At 44.8% G+C, this 16,118-nt stretch overlaps 1 protein-coding gene across 1 annotated transcript in view; it reads right to left on the bottom strand.

Moving 5' to 3' along the window:
* Window positions 1-16,118, bottom strand: part of PHF20 (PHD finger protein 20) — a 195,742-nt gene extending 179,624 nt beyond the window's left edge. The window contains exon 1 of the mRNA XM_038572167.1: window positions 15,988-16,118. The gene's annotated coding sequence lies outside the window, so the exon portion shown is untranslated. The remainder of the gene's footprint in view (window positions 1-15,987) is intronic.

Genomic DNA, 16,118 nt, shown 5'->3' with positions numbered 1-16,118 from the left:
CTGTTAATGAGAGGAATGCAGCATGGAAAAGTAAGTTTTCATTTTTTATCTTACTATATTGTTAGAATTTTCTAACCTCAAAAATGTACTTTTTTTGTCAGCAGGGGATTATCTAGTTGGTAAGATTTTAATCTTGGATTACTTATTACTCTTTGTATTTTTTAAAAATATTACTTAAATATACAAAAGTTCTGGGGTACCTGGGTGGCTCAATCAGTTAAGCATCTGCCTTCGGCTCAGGTTATGACCTTAGGGTCCTGGGATCGAGCCCCAAATTGCCTTCTCCCTCTGCCCCTCCCCTGTTCATGCTCTTTCATGCACGCAGTCTCTCTCAAATAAAATCTTCAAAATAAATAAATAAACAAAAGTCCTTTCATTCATTTTTTTTAAGATTTATTTGACACAGAGAGAACAGGCACAGCACGGGGAGTAGCAAGCAGAGTGAGGGAGAAGTAGGCTCCCTGCCAAGAAAGGAGCGTGACTCTGGGATCATGACCTGAGCTGAAAGCAATTGGTCAGCCCACTGAGCCACCAAGGTGCCCATCAGTAAGTATTTATTGAATGCCTATGTGCCAGGTACTGCAAATAGATACTAGAAGGACAAGACTACCCCAACCCTGTTCTCTAGTGGGGAAGACAGGTAATAAACAAGATTCACACAAAGAAGATAATCTCTGGCAGGATAAGCACTGTGGGGAAACCCAATAGAAAGACCACTTTAGATAAGGCTGTTACAAAAGACTCTGAGGAGTTGAGATCTGACAGAGATCTAAATGACAAGAAGACAACCAGGTAAAGATCTAGGAGAAAAATTCTAGGCAAAGGGAGAGTCCTAGAGGCAAGCTGTCTCAGGCGGGAGTGTGCCCCCATCTCCCTCACCAGCCCTGTGCCTAGGAGGTAGAGACTACCCTGCAAACCCATAATGCTGTCCCAGAAAAGCTTAACAGTATCAGCAGGTCCAGTGACACCTTCATCTCAAAGGAAGAAGTTTCCAAGGGGACTCTGCCAAAGTTGTCTTGGAGGAAGGTCAGAAATGCTTAGGGATGGAGCATAGACAGGTTTTAGACTCAGATTCTGACAAATCCTGGCTCTACTCATTGGCTGAATTAAGATGAGATAAATCACTGAGCCTCTGTTTGCCCATCTATAAAATAAGATTAATAACCCTACCTCCTAGGGTTGTTGTGAGGAATAAGTGAGCTAATGGATGTCCAATACTTAGCACAGTTAACACTAACTATTCAGCACTGAAAATAAAATGGTTGTATAATAGTAGTAGTAGTAGCAAAACGTACATCAGACACAAAGGATTACAGCCTAATCAATATTATCATGAAGTATTAACAACAAATAGTATCTAATACACTAAAGAACATAGGAAGCATGTATTTAGTCCTGGGAAGGTGAAAAGTTGATTCAAGTAGGGGTAGGGGCCCATCCATGACTACCCTGGTTTCCTCAAGGACACAGAAGGAAGACTGGATCTAAAGCAAAGACCAGTACCATTCTTCAGGCCCCTCCCCAGGTCATACTGTAAAAGCTGAATTAACCTCTTTTATTTTATTTCCTAACCCCCTCAAAGGAGAGGAGGGAAATCAGGAAAGGAGGAAGGAAAGAAATAGGCCAAAAATTACCTTACTCTCTTTATAGACATTTCAAATGCTTTCTCCAAGAGCCAAGTTTTTCCTTCCACAATTAAAATTCAGGCAGAGAGCAAACACAGGTTGAGTTTACTTATTCCAAATTACTGAGAATGAGCTGGTCAAATCAGTGATCTTCCCAGAAGCAGTGGGAAGGGCCTATTGTTCAGGCAGGGCTCCAGAATATATTTGCTCAATGACCTTTGGGACCTTACTCAACTTCACTGAGCTAATCATCCTACCCTCACAAGTTCCTTTTCTCCTCAACAGAGTTTAAGGCCCAAAACTGGCGAATGTGCCAAGCTAGAAACAAGCACATCACCCTTGCCTCCCACTCACCACTTTGTAATACCTACTTGTACGTCTCTCCCACTGCAGGCCCCCATCAGTTCTGATCCAATTACTACAACAGCTTTCAGGAGCTCAAAGCCCTAGCCACAGTTTTCCAGATCTGAATCAATACTGTCTTAGAAACTGACATCTTCTGACTGCCTGTTTTACTACAGACACTATTCTAAGTGCTTTATATAACCATCATCTCATTTAGTGTCTACCTTTTATAGGTTTGTAGTGATGATGATGATTCGCATTTTACAAATGAGAAAACAAAGGTTCAGAAAGTAGGCTGCCCAAATGACAAAGCTAGCAAGTACTGGGACAAGGAATTGAACCCAAGTAGTATGACTCTAATCAACTACCACACAGTTGCTAATATTCCTCACTGCTAGCTACCAAGTGATCATTAGACTCTTCTGTTTAAAACAGTTTGGGTAAATAAATAAAACAGTTCAGGTTGGGGACGCCTGGGTAGCTCAGCGGTTGAGCACCTGCCTTCGGCCCAGGGCGTAATCCTAGAGTCCCAGGATCGAATCCCAGGATGGAGTCCCAGGATCGAGTCCCAAATTAGACTCTCTGCATGGAGCCTGCTTCTCTCTCTGCCTATGTCTCTGTGTGTGTGTGTGTGTGTGTGTGTGCCTCATGAATAAATAAGTAAAATCTTAAAAAAAAAAAAGTCCAGGTTATATGTCAATTATATCTCATTTTAAAAAAGGGGTGGGGGTGCCTAGGTGGCTCCGTCGGTTAAGCATCTGCTTTTGGCTCAGGTCCTGATCCCAGCGTCCTGGGATTGAATCCTGCATCAGGCTCCCTGATCAGCAGGGAGCCTGCTTCTCCCTCTCCCTCTACTTGCAGCTTCCTCTGGTTGTGCTGTCAAATAAATAAATAAAATCTTTAAAAAAAAAAAAGAAAGAAAAGAAAAGAAAAAGCTCAGTAGTTCCCCCATAGGACCAAGTTTAAGCTACTCAGTGTAACATTAAGGCTGTCAGCGAGATAGTCATTGTGACCAAATCAACCTACGAGCCTCTAAAGATGGGCGCTTAAAAATAAGCCACTAGGGGGATCCCTGGGTGGCTCAGCAGTTTAGAGTCTGCCTTCGGCCCAGGGCCTGATCCTGGAGACCGGGGATCGAGTCCCACATCGGGCCCACTGCCTGGGGCCTACTTCTCCCTCTGTCTGTGTCTCTGCCTCTCTCTCTTTCTCTCTCTGTGTCTCTTGTGACTAAATAAATAAAATATTAAAAAAAAAAAAAAAAGACACTAGGCAAACTGAGCAGAAGGGCAGTGGCACACAGTGGTTAGGTGCCAGAACTCTGGATTAAGACAGACTGGATTTGGATTCCAGCTCTAACATTTTCCAGATAACTCTGTGCAAGTCATTTTCTCTCCGAGCCTCAGGCATCTCACCTATAAAATAGGAATAGTACCAGTACCAACTTTATACGTTCATACAGGTGTTGTGAAGAAAGAAATTAGTTAGGCTCTCAGAGTATTACTGCTCTTGCAGCCACACACGTAGCCAGACTCCTTATAGTTCCAACGCCCAGGAACTTTGCTCAAACGAGCTGCTTCCTCTGCCCAGTCCTTCTGCACCTCCCTGAAGGACTTGCTGGGCCAGCAGCCCACTACAATATTCTCCCATGGCAGTCTGGCCTGTTCTCTGGACCACAGCACTCAGCACTCTAGACTGAAACTGCCTGTCTCCAAGCGATCTCTCACAAGGCCCTGCCCTCCCCCATAGGCAGCCCCAGCATTTAACTAACAAGCAGTGCCCTTACATGGTGGTCAGGTGCTTGTTAAATGTCAACTTCCTCACTGGGAGAATAAAAACAAGAAAGAAGGACAAGTATCACTCCCCTAAAGGGAAGTCAGGATTCACAGAGACAATCACGAGGAGGCTCTTTGAAAGTGCTACCCAAGGGTCAATGAAGGAAGAAGCCTTCAGAGCAGGGGAGGAAGGCAAGATATAGGGAACGAAGGACCTGAAGACAGACCACAATTTTGCTCCTGGACCTAAGCAAAGCTGTATTCATTTTTCAGGCAAGGGGAGGCTCCAGTCTATAAATGTTGGTAGCTTTGGAGTGGGTTTGTGTGGCTTCCTTTCAGAGCAGGGAACCTTTTTTTTTTAAGATTTATTTATTTATATGAGAGAGAAAAAGAGCACATGTGCACACATGCAGGCACTCACGAGTAGGGGGAGAGACAGAAGGAGAAGAAACTTTTTTTTTTTTAAGATTTTATTTGATAGAGAGTGTGAGAGGGAGCTGAAGCAGAGGCAGGGGTAGAGGGAGAAGGGGAAGCAGACTCCCCGCTGAGCAGAGAGCCTCGACGCAGGGCTGGATCCCAGGGCCCTGAGATCATGACCTGAACTGCAGACGCTTAACTGACAGAGCCATCCAGACACTCCGATAAAATACAAACTTATGACATGAAGGAATTTTAAAAACAATTTGTGAGGAATAAAACAGAATAGCAGAATAGTAACATATACTCAACTACTATTCATAGTTTACCAAGTTTTGATAACCTTATCAAATACCTAAACTGAAAAAAAAAAAAAAAACCTAAACTGTTCTTACAGGACTCCTTAATTGAGGTATCACTATATTACAAAAGAAAACAATGTGATGTGATGAGCACTGGGTGTTCTATTCAACCAATAAATTGTTGAACACTACATCTGAGGGGAAAAAAAAAAGGAAACAATTTGGATATGGAGTCATCACTCCATGAGGCCTCCAAAGACATTTTCCTGAATTACAACTGTTTCACTGCACAGGAGATTTTAATGACAAATAGATTATTTAATAGTTAACTAACTCATCACCTTATTCTTTAAATATTAACTTTTACTCCTGGCCTTTATTATTAATACCAGGAAATGGCCAACATTTACTTCACCACAGGCTAACTCCTTTACAAATACCTTATCCCCAAATACTGCAACGCAGAGAAGTTGGCAGTATTATCCCATTTTAGAGGAAAGGAGACTTAGAGCAAATAACTTGCCCACGGTCACCTGGCTAGGTGGGGGAGCTGGGATCTGAGAAGCAGGACCTCCTCTAAGATCCACTCTACTTATACTACTTTTTAAAATGGGACCTTTGGGGATGCCTGGGTAGCTCAGCGGTTGAGTGTCTGCCTTTGGCTCAGGACATGATCCCGGAGTTCTGGAATCAAGTCCCACTCGGGCTCCCTGCATGGAGTCTGCTTCTCCCTCTGCCTATGTTCTCTGCCGCTTTCTGTGTCTCTCATGAATAAAAAAAAAGAAATATATATATATATATATATATATATATATATCTTAAAATAGGGCCTTTGAAAATATAAATGAATAATAAATGAAGCCTTTGGGATATCTGCACACTAAAGATTATTAAGGGATTACTGTTTAAGTTGTTCTGTTTTATTTATTTTTTTTTTTTAATTTTTATTTATTTATGATAGTCACAGAGAGAGAGAGAGAGAGAGGCAGAGACACAGGCAGAGGGAGAAGCAGGCTCCATGCACCGGGAGCCTGACGTGGGATTCGATCCCGGGTCTCCAGGATCGCGCCCTGGGCCAAAGGCAGGCGCCAAACCACTGCGCCACCCAGGGATCCCAAGTTGTTCTGTTTTAAAAAGGAAAAAAAATTAAATCTTTTCCCTCTCGACTGAGAGAGTTTTGGATAAAATACAAACAACATGAAGGAATTCTAAATTTTTTTTTTTAAAGTCTGACTTTTGGGATCCCTGGGTGGCGCAGCGGTTTGGCGCCTGCCTTTGGCCCAGGGCGCGATCCTGGAGACCCGGGATCGAATCCCACGTCGGGCTCCTGGTGCATGGAGCCTGCTTCTCCCTCTGCCTATGTCTCTGCCTCTCTCTCTCTCTCTCTCTCTCTCTCTCTCTCTGTGACTACCATAAATAAATAAAAAATATTAAAAAAAAAATAAAGTCTGACTTTTTTTTTTTTTTTAAGATTTTGTTTGTTTATTCATAGAGACACAGAGAGAGACAGGTAGAGACACAGGCAGAGGGAGAAGCAGGCTCCATGCAAGGAGCCGGACATGGGACTCGATCCTGGGTCTCCAGGATCACACCCCAGGCTGCAGGCGGCGCTAAATCGCTGTGCCACTGGGGCTGCCCATGAAGGAATTTTAAAAACAATTTGTGATGAATAAAACAGAATAGTAACATATACTCAACTATTCACAGTTTACCAAGTTTTGATAGCCTTATACACTGGTTTTCTCATTCCCATTTTAAAGATCAGGAAATGGAAGGAGGGGATCCATGGGTGGCTCAGCGGTTTGGCACCTCAGCTCAGGGCATGGTCCTGGGGTCCCGGGATCGAGTCCCACATCAGGCTCCCTGCATGGAGCCTGCTTCTCCCTCTGCCTAGGTCTCTGCCTCTCTCTCTCTCTCTCTCTCTCTCTGTCTCTCATGAATAAATAAATAAACATTTTTCTAAAAAAAAGGTAATGGAAGGAAAATAACATTTACTGATATTTCCAATGATCAATGTGAGGCAGTTAGGACGATATTTAAGGGAGGAAACAGGTCCCAGAGGTTAAGTAACTACCTACACTGGAAGTCACCCTCCAATGCCCATGTCAAGAGTTTTAAGTCACATGCCCAAGTTATGTGTATTCCCAAGAGAGTGGCAGATGATGAAACTCAAACTCAGGCATATTGCCTCCATGTCTTGGTCCTTGCCATGACCTATCACACAGCCTGGATATAAAAGGAGGCCTCTTTCACTACCTTGCCCTTCTAAACTGCAGATACTTAAGTCTTATATAGGTTGCATCATGACCAATTTCCTACTCATCAAATCACATTGGACAGCATTTGCCACTCCATGGGACCAAGGGACAGTCAAACAGCACCAGCCATGGCCAGGAGCCTCAAGAAAGGGAAAAAGGCAGCCTGAGCTGGACAAGTTTGGCTTCTACAACTGAGGGATGTTTGCATTATCAGGAACATCCTCTGGGATGAAGTGGCAAGGCCACCCCTTCTCTCAGTAGTGCTTCAAATCTGGGTTCCAGACTGCCACGTGTTTGACATTGTGATTAACATGATTTATTCAAACCTCTGAGGAGAACAGTATGGCATTTAAGTAAGGATGCAAGAGCACTGGGAAAATGGGTAAAGAAACTTGGTACTCCATTGAACAAGTTATTCAATCTCAGCTTCCATGTCTGTTAGATGAGGATAATAGATAAACTGAAAACATTCCATAATCTCCGGGACGCCTGGGTGGCTCAGCAGTTGGGTGTCTGCCTTTGGCTCAGGGAGTGATATTGGAGTCCCTGCATGGAGCCTGCTTCTCCCTCTGCCTATGTCTCTGCCTCTCTCTCTCTATCTCTTGTAAATAAATAAAATCTTAAAAAAAAAAAAAAAAAAAAAGATTACATAAGCTCCAACAGAGTGCTCCAAAAAATGCTAACTATAGTTATTATTGTAAATGCCCACATTTCCAGGCCAGGTTTCCACAACCTAGGAATCCAAACACTTGTGTGCCTGCAACAAAGGTATGTCAATCCATCTAGCTGTGTACCTTTTCTTTTTTTTTTTTTTTTTTTAATTTTTATTTATTTATGATAGTCACAGAGAGAGAGAGAGAGAGAGAGGCAGAGACACAGGCAGAGGGAGAAGCAGGTTCCATGCACCGGGAGCCCGACGTGGGATTCGATCCAGGGTCTCCAGGATCACGCCCTGGGCCAAAGGCAGGCGCCAAACCGCTGCGCCACCCAGGGATCCCTGTGTACCTTTTCCATGTAGGAAAGAACCCTCTTAAAAATCAGGTCTCGGGGGATCCCTGGGTGGCGCAGCGGTTTGGCGCCTGCCTTTGGCCCAGGGCACGATCCTGGAGACCCGGGATCAAATCCCACGTCGGGCTCCTGGTGCATGGAGCCTGCTTCTCCCTCTGCCTGTGTCTCTGCCTCTCTCTCCCTCTCTCTGTGTGACTATCATAAATAAATAAAAATTAAAAAAAAAAAATCAGGTCTCTAGGGGTGCCTAGGTGGCTCATCGGTTAAGCGTCTGACTCTTGATTTCAGCTCAGGTCATGACTTCAAGATCTTGAGACTGTGTCCAACATCGGACTCCATACTCAGCACAGAGCCTGCTTGGGATTCTCTCTGTCTCTCCCTCCCTCTCCACCTCTCCCACTCCCTAAAAAAATTAAGTCTCTACTAAAACAATGAAAGCCTGAAATACTATCTAAGATGCCTGGGAATCAGCCTTTAAAATCCTAGCATTAAAAAAAATTAAAAAAGAAAAAAATAATAAAATCCTAACATTATGTTCCTGACATGAGATAAGCACTCATTAGATTAAACCATCATTTTTTTTTAATATAAAAAAAATGTCCCCAATGTGGGACTTGAACTCACAACCCTGCGATCAAGAGTCACATGCTCTATAGACTGAGCCAGCCAGGCACACCCAAACCATTTTATTTTTTTAAGATTTTTTTTTTTAGAGATTTTATTTATTTATTCCTGAGAGACACAGAGAGGCAGAGACACAGGCAGAGGGAGAAGCAGGCTCCTCGCAGGGAGCCCGATGTGGGACTCGATCCCAGATCCCGTGATTACGCCCTAAGCCAAAGGCAGGTGCTCAACTACTGAGCCACCTAGGCGTCCTTATTTTTTTAAGATTTTATTTATTTATTCATGAGAGACAAAGAGAGAGACAGACAAAGGCAGAGGGAGAAGCAGACCCCCTGAGGGAAGCCTGATGCAGGACTCAATCCCAGGACCACAGGATCAGGACCAGAGCCAAAAGCAGATGCTCAACCACTGAGCCACCCAGATGCCCCTCAAACCATCATTTTAAATCCTTCCCCACTCCTCCTCTCCCTCCTTCCCCAAAGTCCATGGATCCAGACACCACCTCCCTTTCATACAAACTGCCCTATTTATGCTGGATGACTCACACCAGGCTCCTAAAATTTTATGGGATTTCTGCAAGCTCATTACTTCCATTATTTGGTCAAAGAAAGCAAAGAACAGCTGGATACCTAGTCCAAGACCTAGCAAAGTTGTCACAGCGTTACAAATCAGGGTTTCAATTTTCAATAGGTTACTCTAAGTTAAGGTTAGTCAGTCAACAACCTGTAATGGGCAATTGCTAAGAGAAATGAATAAGACAGGAACATTCTCCCTTTCTCTGAGCTTACAATCTAGCCAAGGAGGCTCTAAGTAACCATCCATTTTGGCTTAAAGAATATTTATCATGAAAAATGTCAACTTCCCCACAGTAGCTCCTAGAGAGATGAGGAAGGAAGGTTACGGAGTTGTATATATAACATTGAGCCCTGATTTCCAGGCAGTGTCAGCAACTGCCTTTGAAAATAATCAGGTGTCCTCAAAGAACTGTTTCATTCAGTGAGGAAGTTATTCGAAATCTAGATTTATCATCGTCCTTAGCAATTTCTTGTCTGGGGTTTTATGGTTGAGTATATCGTTTGGGAAAAAAGCACTTGGAAGTCATTTTTAAATAGTGCTTGCACTCAGGATACACTTTCAAATTTCAGATAGGGAGTTTGAGCACCTTTAAAATCCTGAAAGAAGTACCAGGTAGCTGATTATCCAAGGATATGGAAGGCCTCTAGGAAAAGAGGATTAAAAACATTACATCTCACTTTCCCCAAACTCCAGCCAAAAGCAAATTACCTGCTTCACTTTTAAATTTCATTCTGCCTGCCCTACTAATTCAAAGGCAAAAAGAAAGCTAGCGTGGGAGGGTACCTGGGTGGCTCAGTCAATTAAGTGTCAGCCTTTGGCTCAAGTCATAATACCAGGGTCTTGGGTTCGAGCCCTGTGCCTTAGGCTCCCTGCTGAGCAGGGAGTCTGCTTCTCCCTCTGCACCTTTCCAGCTTGTGCTTTCTCTCTAGTTCTTTCATAAATAAAATCTGGGGGAAAAAAACAAAAGAAAGAAAGAAAAGAAAAGAAAAAAAGAAAGAAAAGAAAAGAAAGGAAGAAAGAAAAAGCAGGCAGGCAGGCAGACTGGGGTAGGGAGGAGAAAACACTTTTTAAATTTAAATCAGTAAGAAATTACCAACATAGTTGTATGGAAACTACAAGACTCTCTGTTAGAGATTCAGGGAAGAACCTAGCACTGAAGGAACACTGAATAACAGTGAAAAGTTTAGGCAATTTTGAATGAAATAAAGCATGGAACTGGCAGAGGACATGGAGGTAGAAGTATGCTGAAGTTGGGTGTGAAGACAAGCCGGCTGCCTAGGCTAGAAAAGAGGCAGTGACAGAAGTGACTAGGAGGAGGGAAGGATTGGCAGCCTGCCCAACAGAGCACGTGAAGGAAATCAGATCTGCTAACAACAAGCTCCCACAGACACTGGGTTTCTAAGCAAGGTACTGACAAAGACACAGGGCAGGGTAGACTTTGGAGATAATCAGCCCCTCATTTTACAAATGGGGAGAATGAGGCCCAGCAGCATTAAGTGACTTGCCTGAGGTCTCACAGTGAGTGGAGGAGCTGGGACTAGGGCCAAATTCAGATCAAATCCGTTACTGAAGAGGAACTGACATTCATGTGAGGGATAAGGGGGAGGGGGAGGCACGGGACACAAAACAGTCTAGTCATTCAGGTTTGTCCTGATTAGGGCCAAGAACAGTATCAAGCTGGAAAAAGGCCATGACAGGTGACAGCCAGGGAAATAGGTGCAGATGACTTAAGACATTTAGGAAGGAAAAAACCACTAAGATTCAGTTGGTACAAAAAGAGAGAGAGTATTGTAAGCACTGATCACCATCAAAGAATATCATCTTCCCACCAGCATTTGCCTTTGTGAAGCTCTGGTACAGAGATAAACCAGTAGCTTCTATTGAAGGTCCAGGCACCTGCCTTTCCCAAGTCCATTTCCAGAACCTAGAAAACCAAGAAGGACTCCTTGGAAATACCAACATGTATGACCCTACTAACTTGGGAGTATCTCAGACTCTCTACGCATGGTAGGATAACAAGTGAGTAAGTAAAAAAGATGAGATGGCTAACTGCAGTATTCACTAGAAGACTATGTCAAGGGGCACCTGACTGGCTCAGTCAGTTGAGCGTCCAACTCTGGATTTCAGCTCAGGTCATGATCTCAGAGTCCTGGGATTGAGTCTCACATCTGACTCCCCAGTCAGCAGGGAGTCTGCTTGTTTTCCTCTCCCTCTGCTTCCCACTCCACTTGTGTGTGCTTACTCCTGCATCTTCCCCCTTTGAAATAAATAAATATTTAAAAAAAATAAAAAGACTATATGCCAAGAATTATGTTCAGGGGCACCTGGGTTAGCTCAGTCTGTTAAGCATCTGCCTTTGGCTCAGATCATGATCTCAAGATCCTGGGGTTGAGCCCTGTGTCACCTCCCTGCTCAGCAGTGAGTTGGCTTCTGCCTCTCCCTCTGCCCTCCCGCACCCCAATCTTTTTTCTCTCTAAAGCAAATAAAGTCTTTTTTTTTTATTCTTTTATTCACAAGAGACACAGAGAGAGAGGCACAGGCAGAGGGAAGAGAAGCAGGCTCCACTGCAGGGAGCCTGATGTGGGACTCCATCCAGGGACTCAGGGATCATGCCCTGAGTCCAAGGCAGATGCTCAACCACTGAGCCACCCAGGGGTCCCATCAAGTAAATAAATTCTTTAAAAAAAAATTTATATTCACAACTGCAGCACCTGGCTAGCCCAGTTAGTAGAGCATGCAACTCTTGATCTCGGGATCATGAGTTTGAGCCCCATGTTGAGTATAAAGTTTACTTTTTTTTTTTTTTAAAAAAAAAAAAAAAAAAAGATTTATTTATTTATTCATGAGAGACTCAGACTGAGAGAGAGAGATGCAGAAACACAGGCAGAGGGAGAAGCAGACTCCTCGCAGAAGCCCGATGTGGGACTCGATCCCAGGACTCCAGGATCATGACCTGAGCCATAGGCAGGCACCCAACCACTGAGTCACCCAGGCATCCCTAAAGTTTACTTAAAAAAAAAAAAAAAAAAAAAAAAAACTAATTATGTTCACAATTAAGCAATTATTTAAGTTTTTTTTTTTAAAGATTTTATTTATTCATGAGAGACACAGAGAGAGAGGCAGAGACACAGGCAGAGGGAGAAGCAGGCTCCATGAAGGGAGCCCAACGTGGGACTCCATCCCGGGACTCCAAGATCACGCCCTGGGCCGAAGGCAGGTGCTAAACCACTAAGCTACCCGGGGATCCCATCATTTAAGCATTTAAATTTGACAAAATAGGTGCCTGGGTGACTCAGTTGGTTAAGCATCTGCCTTGGGCTCAGGTCTTGATCTCAGGGTCCTAGGATCCAGCCCCAAAGGAGCTTCCTGCTCAGTGGGGAGCCTGTTTTCCCTCTCCCTTTGCCATTCCCATTGCTAGTGCCTGCGCACACTCTCTCCCAAATAAATCTTTAAAAATATATAAATTTGACAAAATACATAGAAATTCAAATTCCTTAAGAAATTTTAGCTGGGGGGGGGGGGGGTGCGCCTGGGTGGCTCAGTTGATTAAGCATCTGCCTTCGGCTCAGGTCATAATACCAGGATCCTGGGATGGAGCCCCATGTGGGGTTCCCTGCTCAGTGGGTGAGTCTGTTTCTCCCTCTGCCCTTTTATGCTCTCTCGCTGTCTTGCTCTCAAATAAAATCTTTATTAGAAAAAGGAATTTTCACCATGGTTTCAAAAACAAAATGCTGGACTAGCATATAGTTATAATTAAGTATAACTAATAGTCCTTGGAAGGTGACTTGTACAAACTTTAGGGGACGGGGGCACTTAAGTGGCTCAGTGGTTGAGCATCTGCCTTTGGCTCAGGTCAAGATCTGGAGGTTCTGGGATGGAGTCCCACATCGGGCTCCCTGCAGGGACCCTCTTCTCCCTCTGCCTGTGTTTCTGCCTCTCTCTCTCTCTCTCTCTCTCTCTCTCATGAATAAATAAAATCTTAAAAAAAAAATTGGGGGGAAGTGTCTGGATAAAGAGAAAGTGGAAAATAATACCTCAGCATAAGGCTAACCACACCACCTATTTCCACAAAGATATCCTTGGCTTTGTGTATAGAACCTCACTACTCAGTGTAGTTCAGTAATATGGCCATCACCTGGGAATTAGAAATGCAGATCCAGAGGCTCCAACCTAAACCTACTGGATCAGAATTAGCATGTTAGCACGACCCTTCTCCCACAAGCAATTTATATGCACATTCAAGTTTGAGAAGCATGGACACAGAATACTTTAAAGGTGCACTGTATATAGCAGTACCAAGCAGATAAAATACCAGACAGGCGTATAAAGAGATGAAATATCTGTTCACTTTCTGTGTATCATATTTTATTAGGTACTGCTCAGACAGACCTCCAGTGTTTTTTATCAATTTGGTACTTATTAACCACCACATGATCTAAATGTGGGATCCATTTCACTTCCTGAAATAACACACCTTAGCTCTAGGGCTTTCATGACCATGAAAAATAAAACACTTAGTTGTTCTGAAAATATAGTAACGGTTAATTGTATTCAAGCTCCAACACTGAGTTCAGAGCACTTTTTCACAATCTCCATTAATTCCTACAGGTTCCTGCGAGTATCATTAAATCCTCCAGCATCCCTAAGAAGCAGGTGCTTGGCAAACATCCAATCTCCAAATGAGATTCAGAAGGAAGTGGTCCTGAAAATGCAGTACCTTCCTGCCTCATCCTGCCAGTGTAGCTTCTCAGGCCCAAACTCTCTCCCCCACTGAGGCCTCATACAGCTGCACACTCAAGTACTTCCCAAAAGGGAGAAAGGTCAGAAGTATCATTATCCCATAAGCACTTGGGATTCCAGCTGTGGAGAAATTAAGCCGGTTAGGGGCTCAGAGAAGCCCTGAGTAAGATCTGGAAAGACAGAGGGAAATACAAAAGAAAGAACCTACTGAGAGGCTTTTAAGAGACAAGAGGTCCCAGATATTTGGTGATTTTAAGATGGGGATTGGGAGCAAGGCTTGGCAGACATGTGAGAAAATGATAAGAGGTAAGTATCCATCCCCCACCTGCAACTCAGGGAAAATAACAAAAAGAGTGACAAAGAGATTCCTCCAAATGACCTATTTTCTTGATAAAAGGAAGGAAGAAAGCTAATGTAGGGAGGAAGTTTATGAGCTGGAAGACTGGAAGACTCTCTTCAGAATTTTTTCCCAATGGGGGTGGGGGAGGAGAGAAGCAAAGGAGAAAACAGTACACATCTAACCAGAATCTTATAGGAAGCAAACCACTGGAAGATTAAAAGTCCTGTGAATAACCAAAGAAATGTAAAGGGATTTCCTTTCCAGTTTAAATTCAGCGCTGGAGGGTCAAGCAGTCCTGGATCTGAGGCCAGCTCAAAGGGTAGAAAAGAGAAAAACTCTACAGACTCCAGTAAGCAGAGCACTGTCCAAAGGGAGTTAGAAACCAGAAAAAGGCAGAAAATGGGATAGGGCAAGCCAAGATAGAAGAGTTCCTGTTAGTAGAAAGCAAAAACATAAAAGGTAAAATAGATGTATGAAAGACAGCATGCAGGTACCCTTTAAGGGAGGGATCTTTCACTTGGGGGAGGGAAATTCAAGGTGTGACTATAGGAAGTGTGCTCAGAAAAAAGGCCACTGAAGCAGAGAAAATGCTGTGCTAAAGAAAGATAAGCATTCACCAGAGGAAGGAAGAGGAAATGGGTGCCCTGACCAAAGCAGGGAGAGCACCTAAAAGGGAAATGGGGTTCCAAAGAGGAAAGTAAACTGAGTAACGAAAATGTCTTGGATAAAAGAAAAGCTAAAAAGGATAGGAGGCATCATGCTCAAGAACCAGATATCATGGCGCAGGCCTGAGAGAACTTAGAAAAAATGTGTGCCCTCCCAGATTTAAGAATCATCAGGAAGGTGGCTGCAACCCAAGGACTGGGCAACCAAAAGGAGTGGATCCTGTACATTTTGGAAACACAGGAAACAAATACACTCTCAGATATGAACCTGAGTCTCCCCCAGGAAATAAAGTAGTTTAATTTGAGGAACTCATGAAAATGGGTGCAACCCCAAGAATACAGTGACTAGAAAAAGCAGTGAATTCCTTTATTTGTGCAACCGCAAATATCTACCTTTAAACTTCAGAATTTGGATCGCATTTTCAGTAGACTCTGGAAATAAGGAGCACCCCCAAGGGCTGGGGAAACGAAGCAGCCCCTAAATTTAAAAAATTTTGGAAAGCATTTGCAAGATCTGGGGCCAGGATAAGGAGATTCTTTCTTGGATATGTGGGAATAGAAGTATCCCCGAAACTTTGGCTACCGGACCCCAGATCTGAGAGTCAATTATGGAGCAAACCCCAAAATTTGAAAGGGAGTGCGTGTTCAGATTAGTGGCTCGGAAAAGGGAGTGTCCTCCCAGTTTGGGGGGGGGGGGTGCCTGGGAAATGGGATACATCCTCAGTTTGAGGGGCTTTGGAAATTAAGATAAAACCCCAGGGCTGGAGTTTAAGAAAGGGAGTGCACCACATTCTCTAAACTATAGAGAAAGGGGACACTCCCATAGTCAGGGGCTTGAGAAAGGGGTGTGCTCCCCAGAATAGGATAAAAGAGTCAATAAAAGAAAACGCATTCCCAAAGCACAAGGCAACAGCAGCGGCTGGAGGTGGAGCTCTCGGGGACCACGCAGCTCAGCCTCTCTCTAGCCCCAGCGCTTACCCCCCACCCCCAACGCGGCCCGCTCCGCGCCCCGAGCCCGCACCCCGCGGCCCAGCCCCCTCGGGCGGCGCTGATTGGCCGCGACCGCCGTCATTCCCTCGGGCAGCCCTGGGGATTGGGCGCCGCTCGCACGCCCGCCACGCTCTCAGCAGCGGTCCCCGGGCCTCCCTCCCGGCTGGGCGAGCGGGGCCGGGCGGAGAGCGAGGCCAGGCAGGGGACCGGGCAGCGGCGGCGGCCGTCTCCTCTGCCGCTGGCACGGCGCGCGCACGGCGCGGGCCCGGCCCAACCCGGCTCCGGCCCTCCGGCTTCTCCTCGCCGCGCCTCGTCGCGAGCTCACCTCACAGCCCCGCTCCGGCTGCGCCGCTCCAGGACCAACCGACAGAAGGACTCTGCGTGCTGCGCACCACGTGACCCCCGGGACGCGCCCAGCGTATCCCCCGCCCCCCCACACACACGCACCATCGCCAC

This window comes from Canis lupus, chromosome 24 (genome assembly GCF_011100685.1).
Source record: "Canis lupus familiaris isolate Mischka breed German Shepherd chromosome 24, alternate assembly UU_Cfam_GSD_1.0, whole genome shotgun sequence".
Classification (NCBI taxonomy): domain Eukaryota; kingdom Metazoa; phylum Chordata; class Mammalia; order Carnivora; family Canidae; genus Canis; species Canis lupus.
This window is presented reverse-complemented; position numbering and strand designations above follow the sequence as displayed.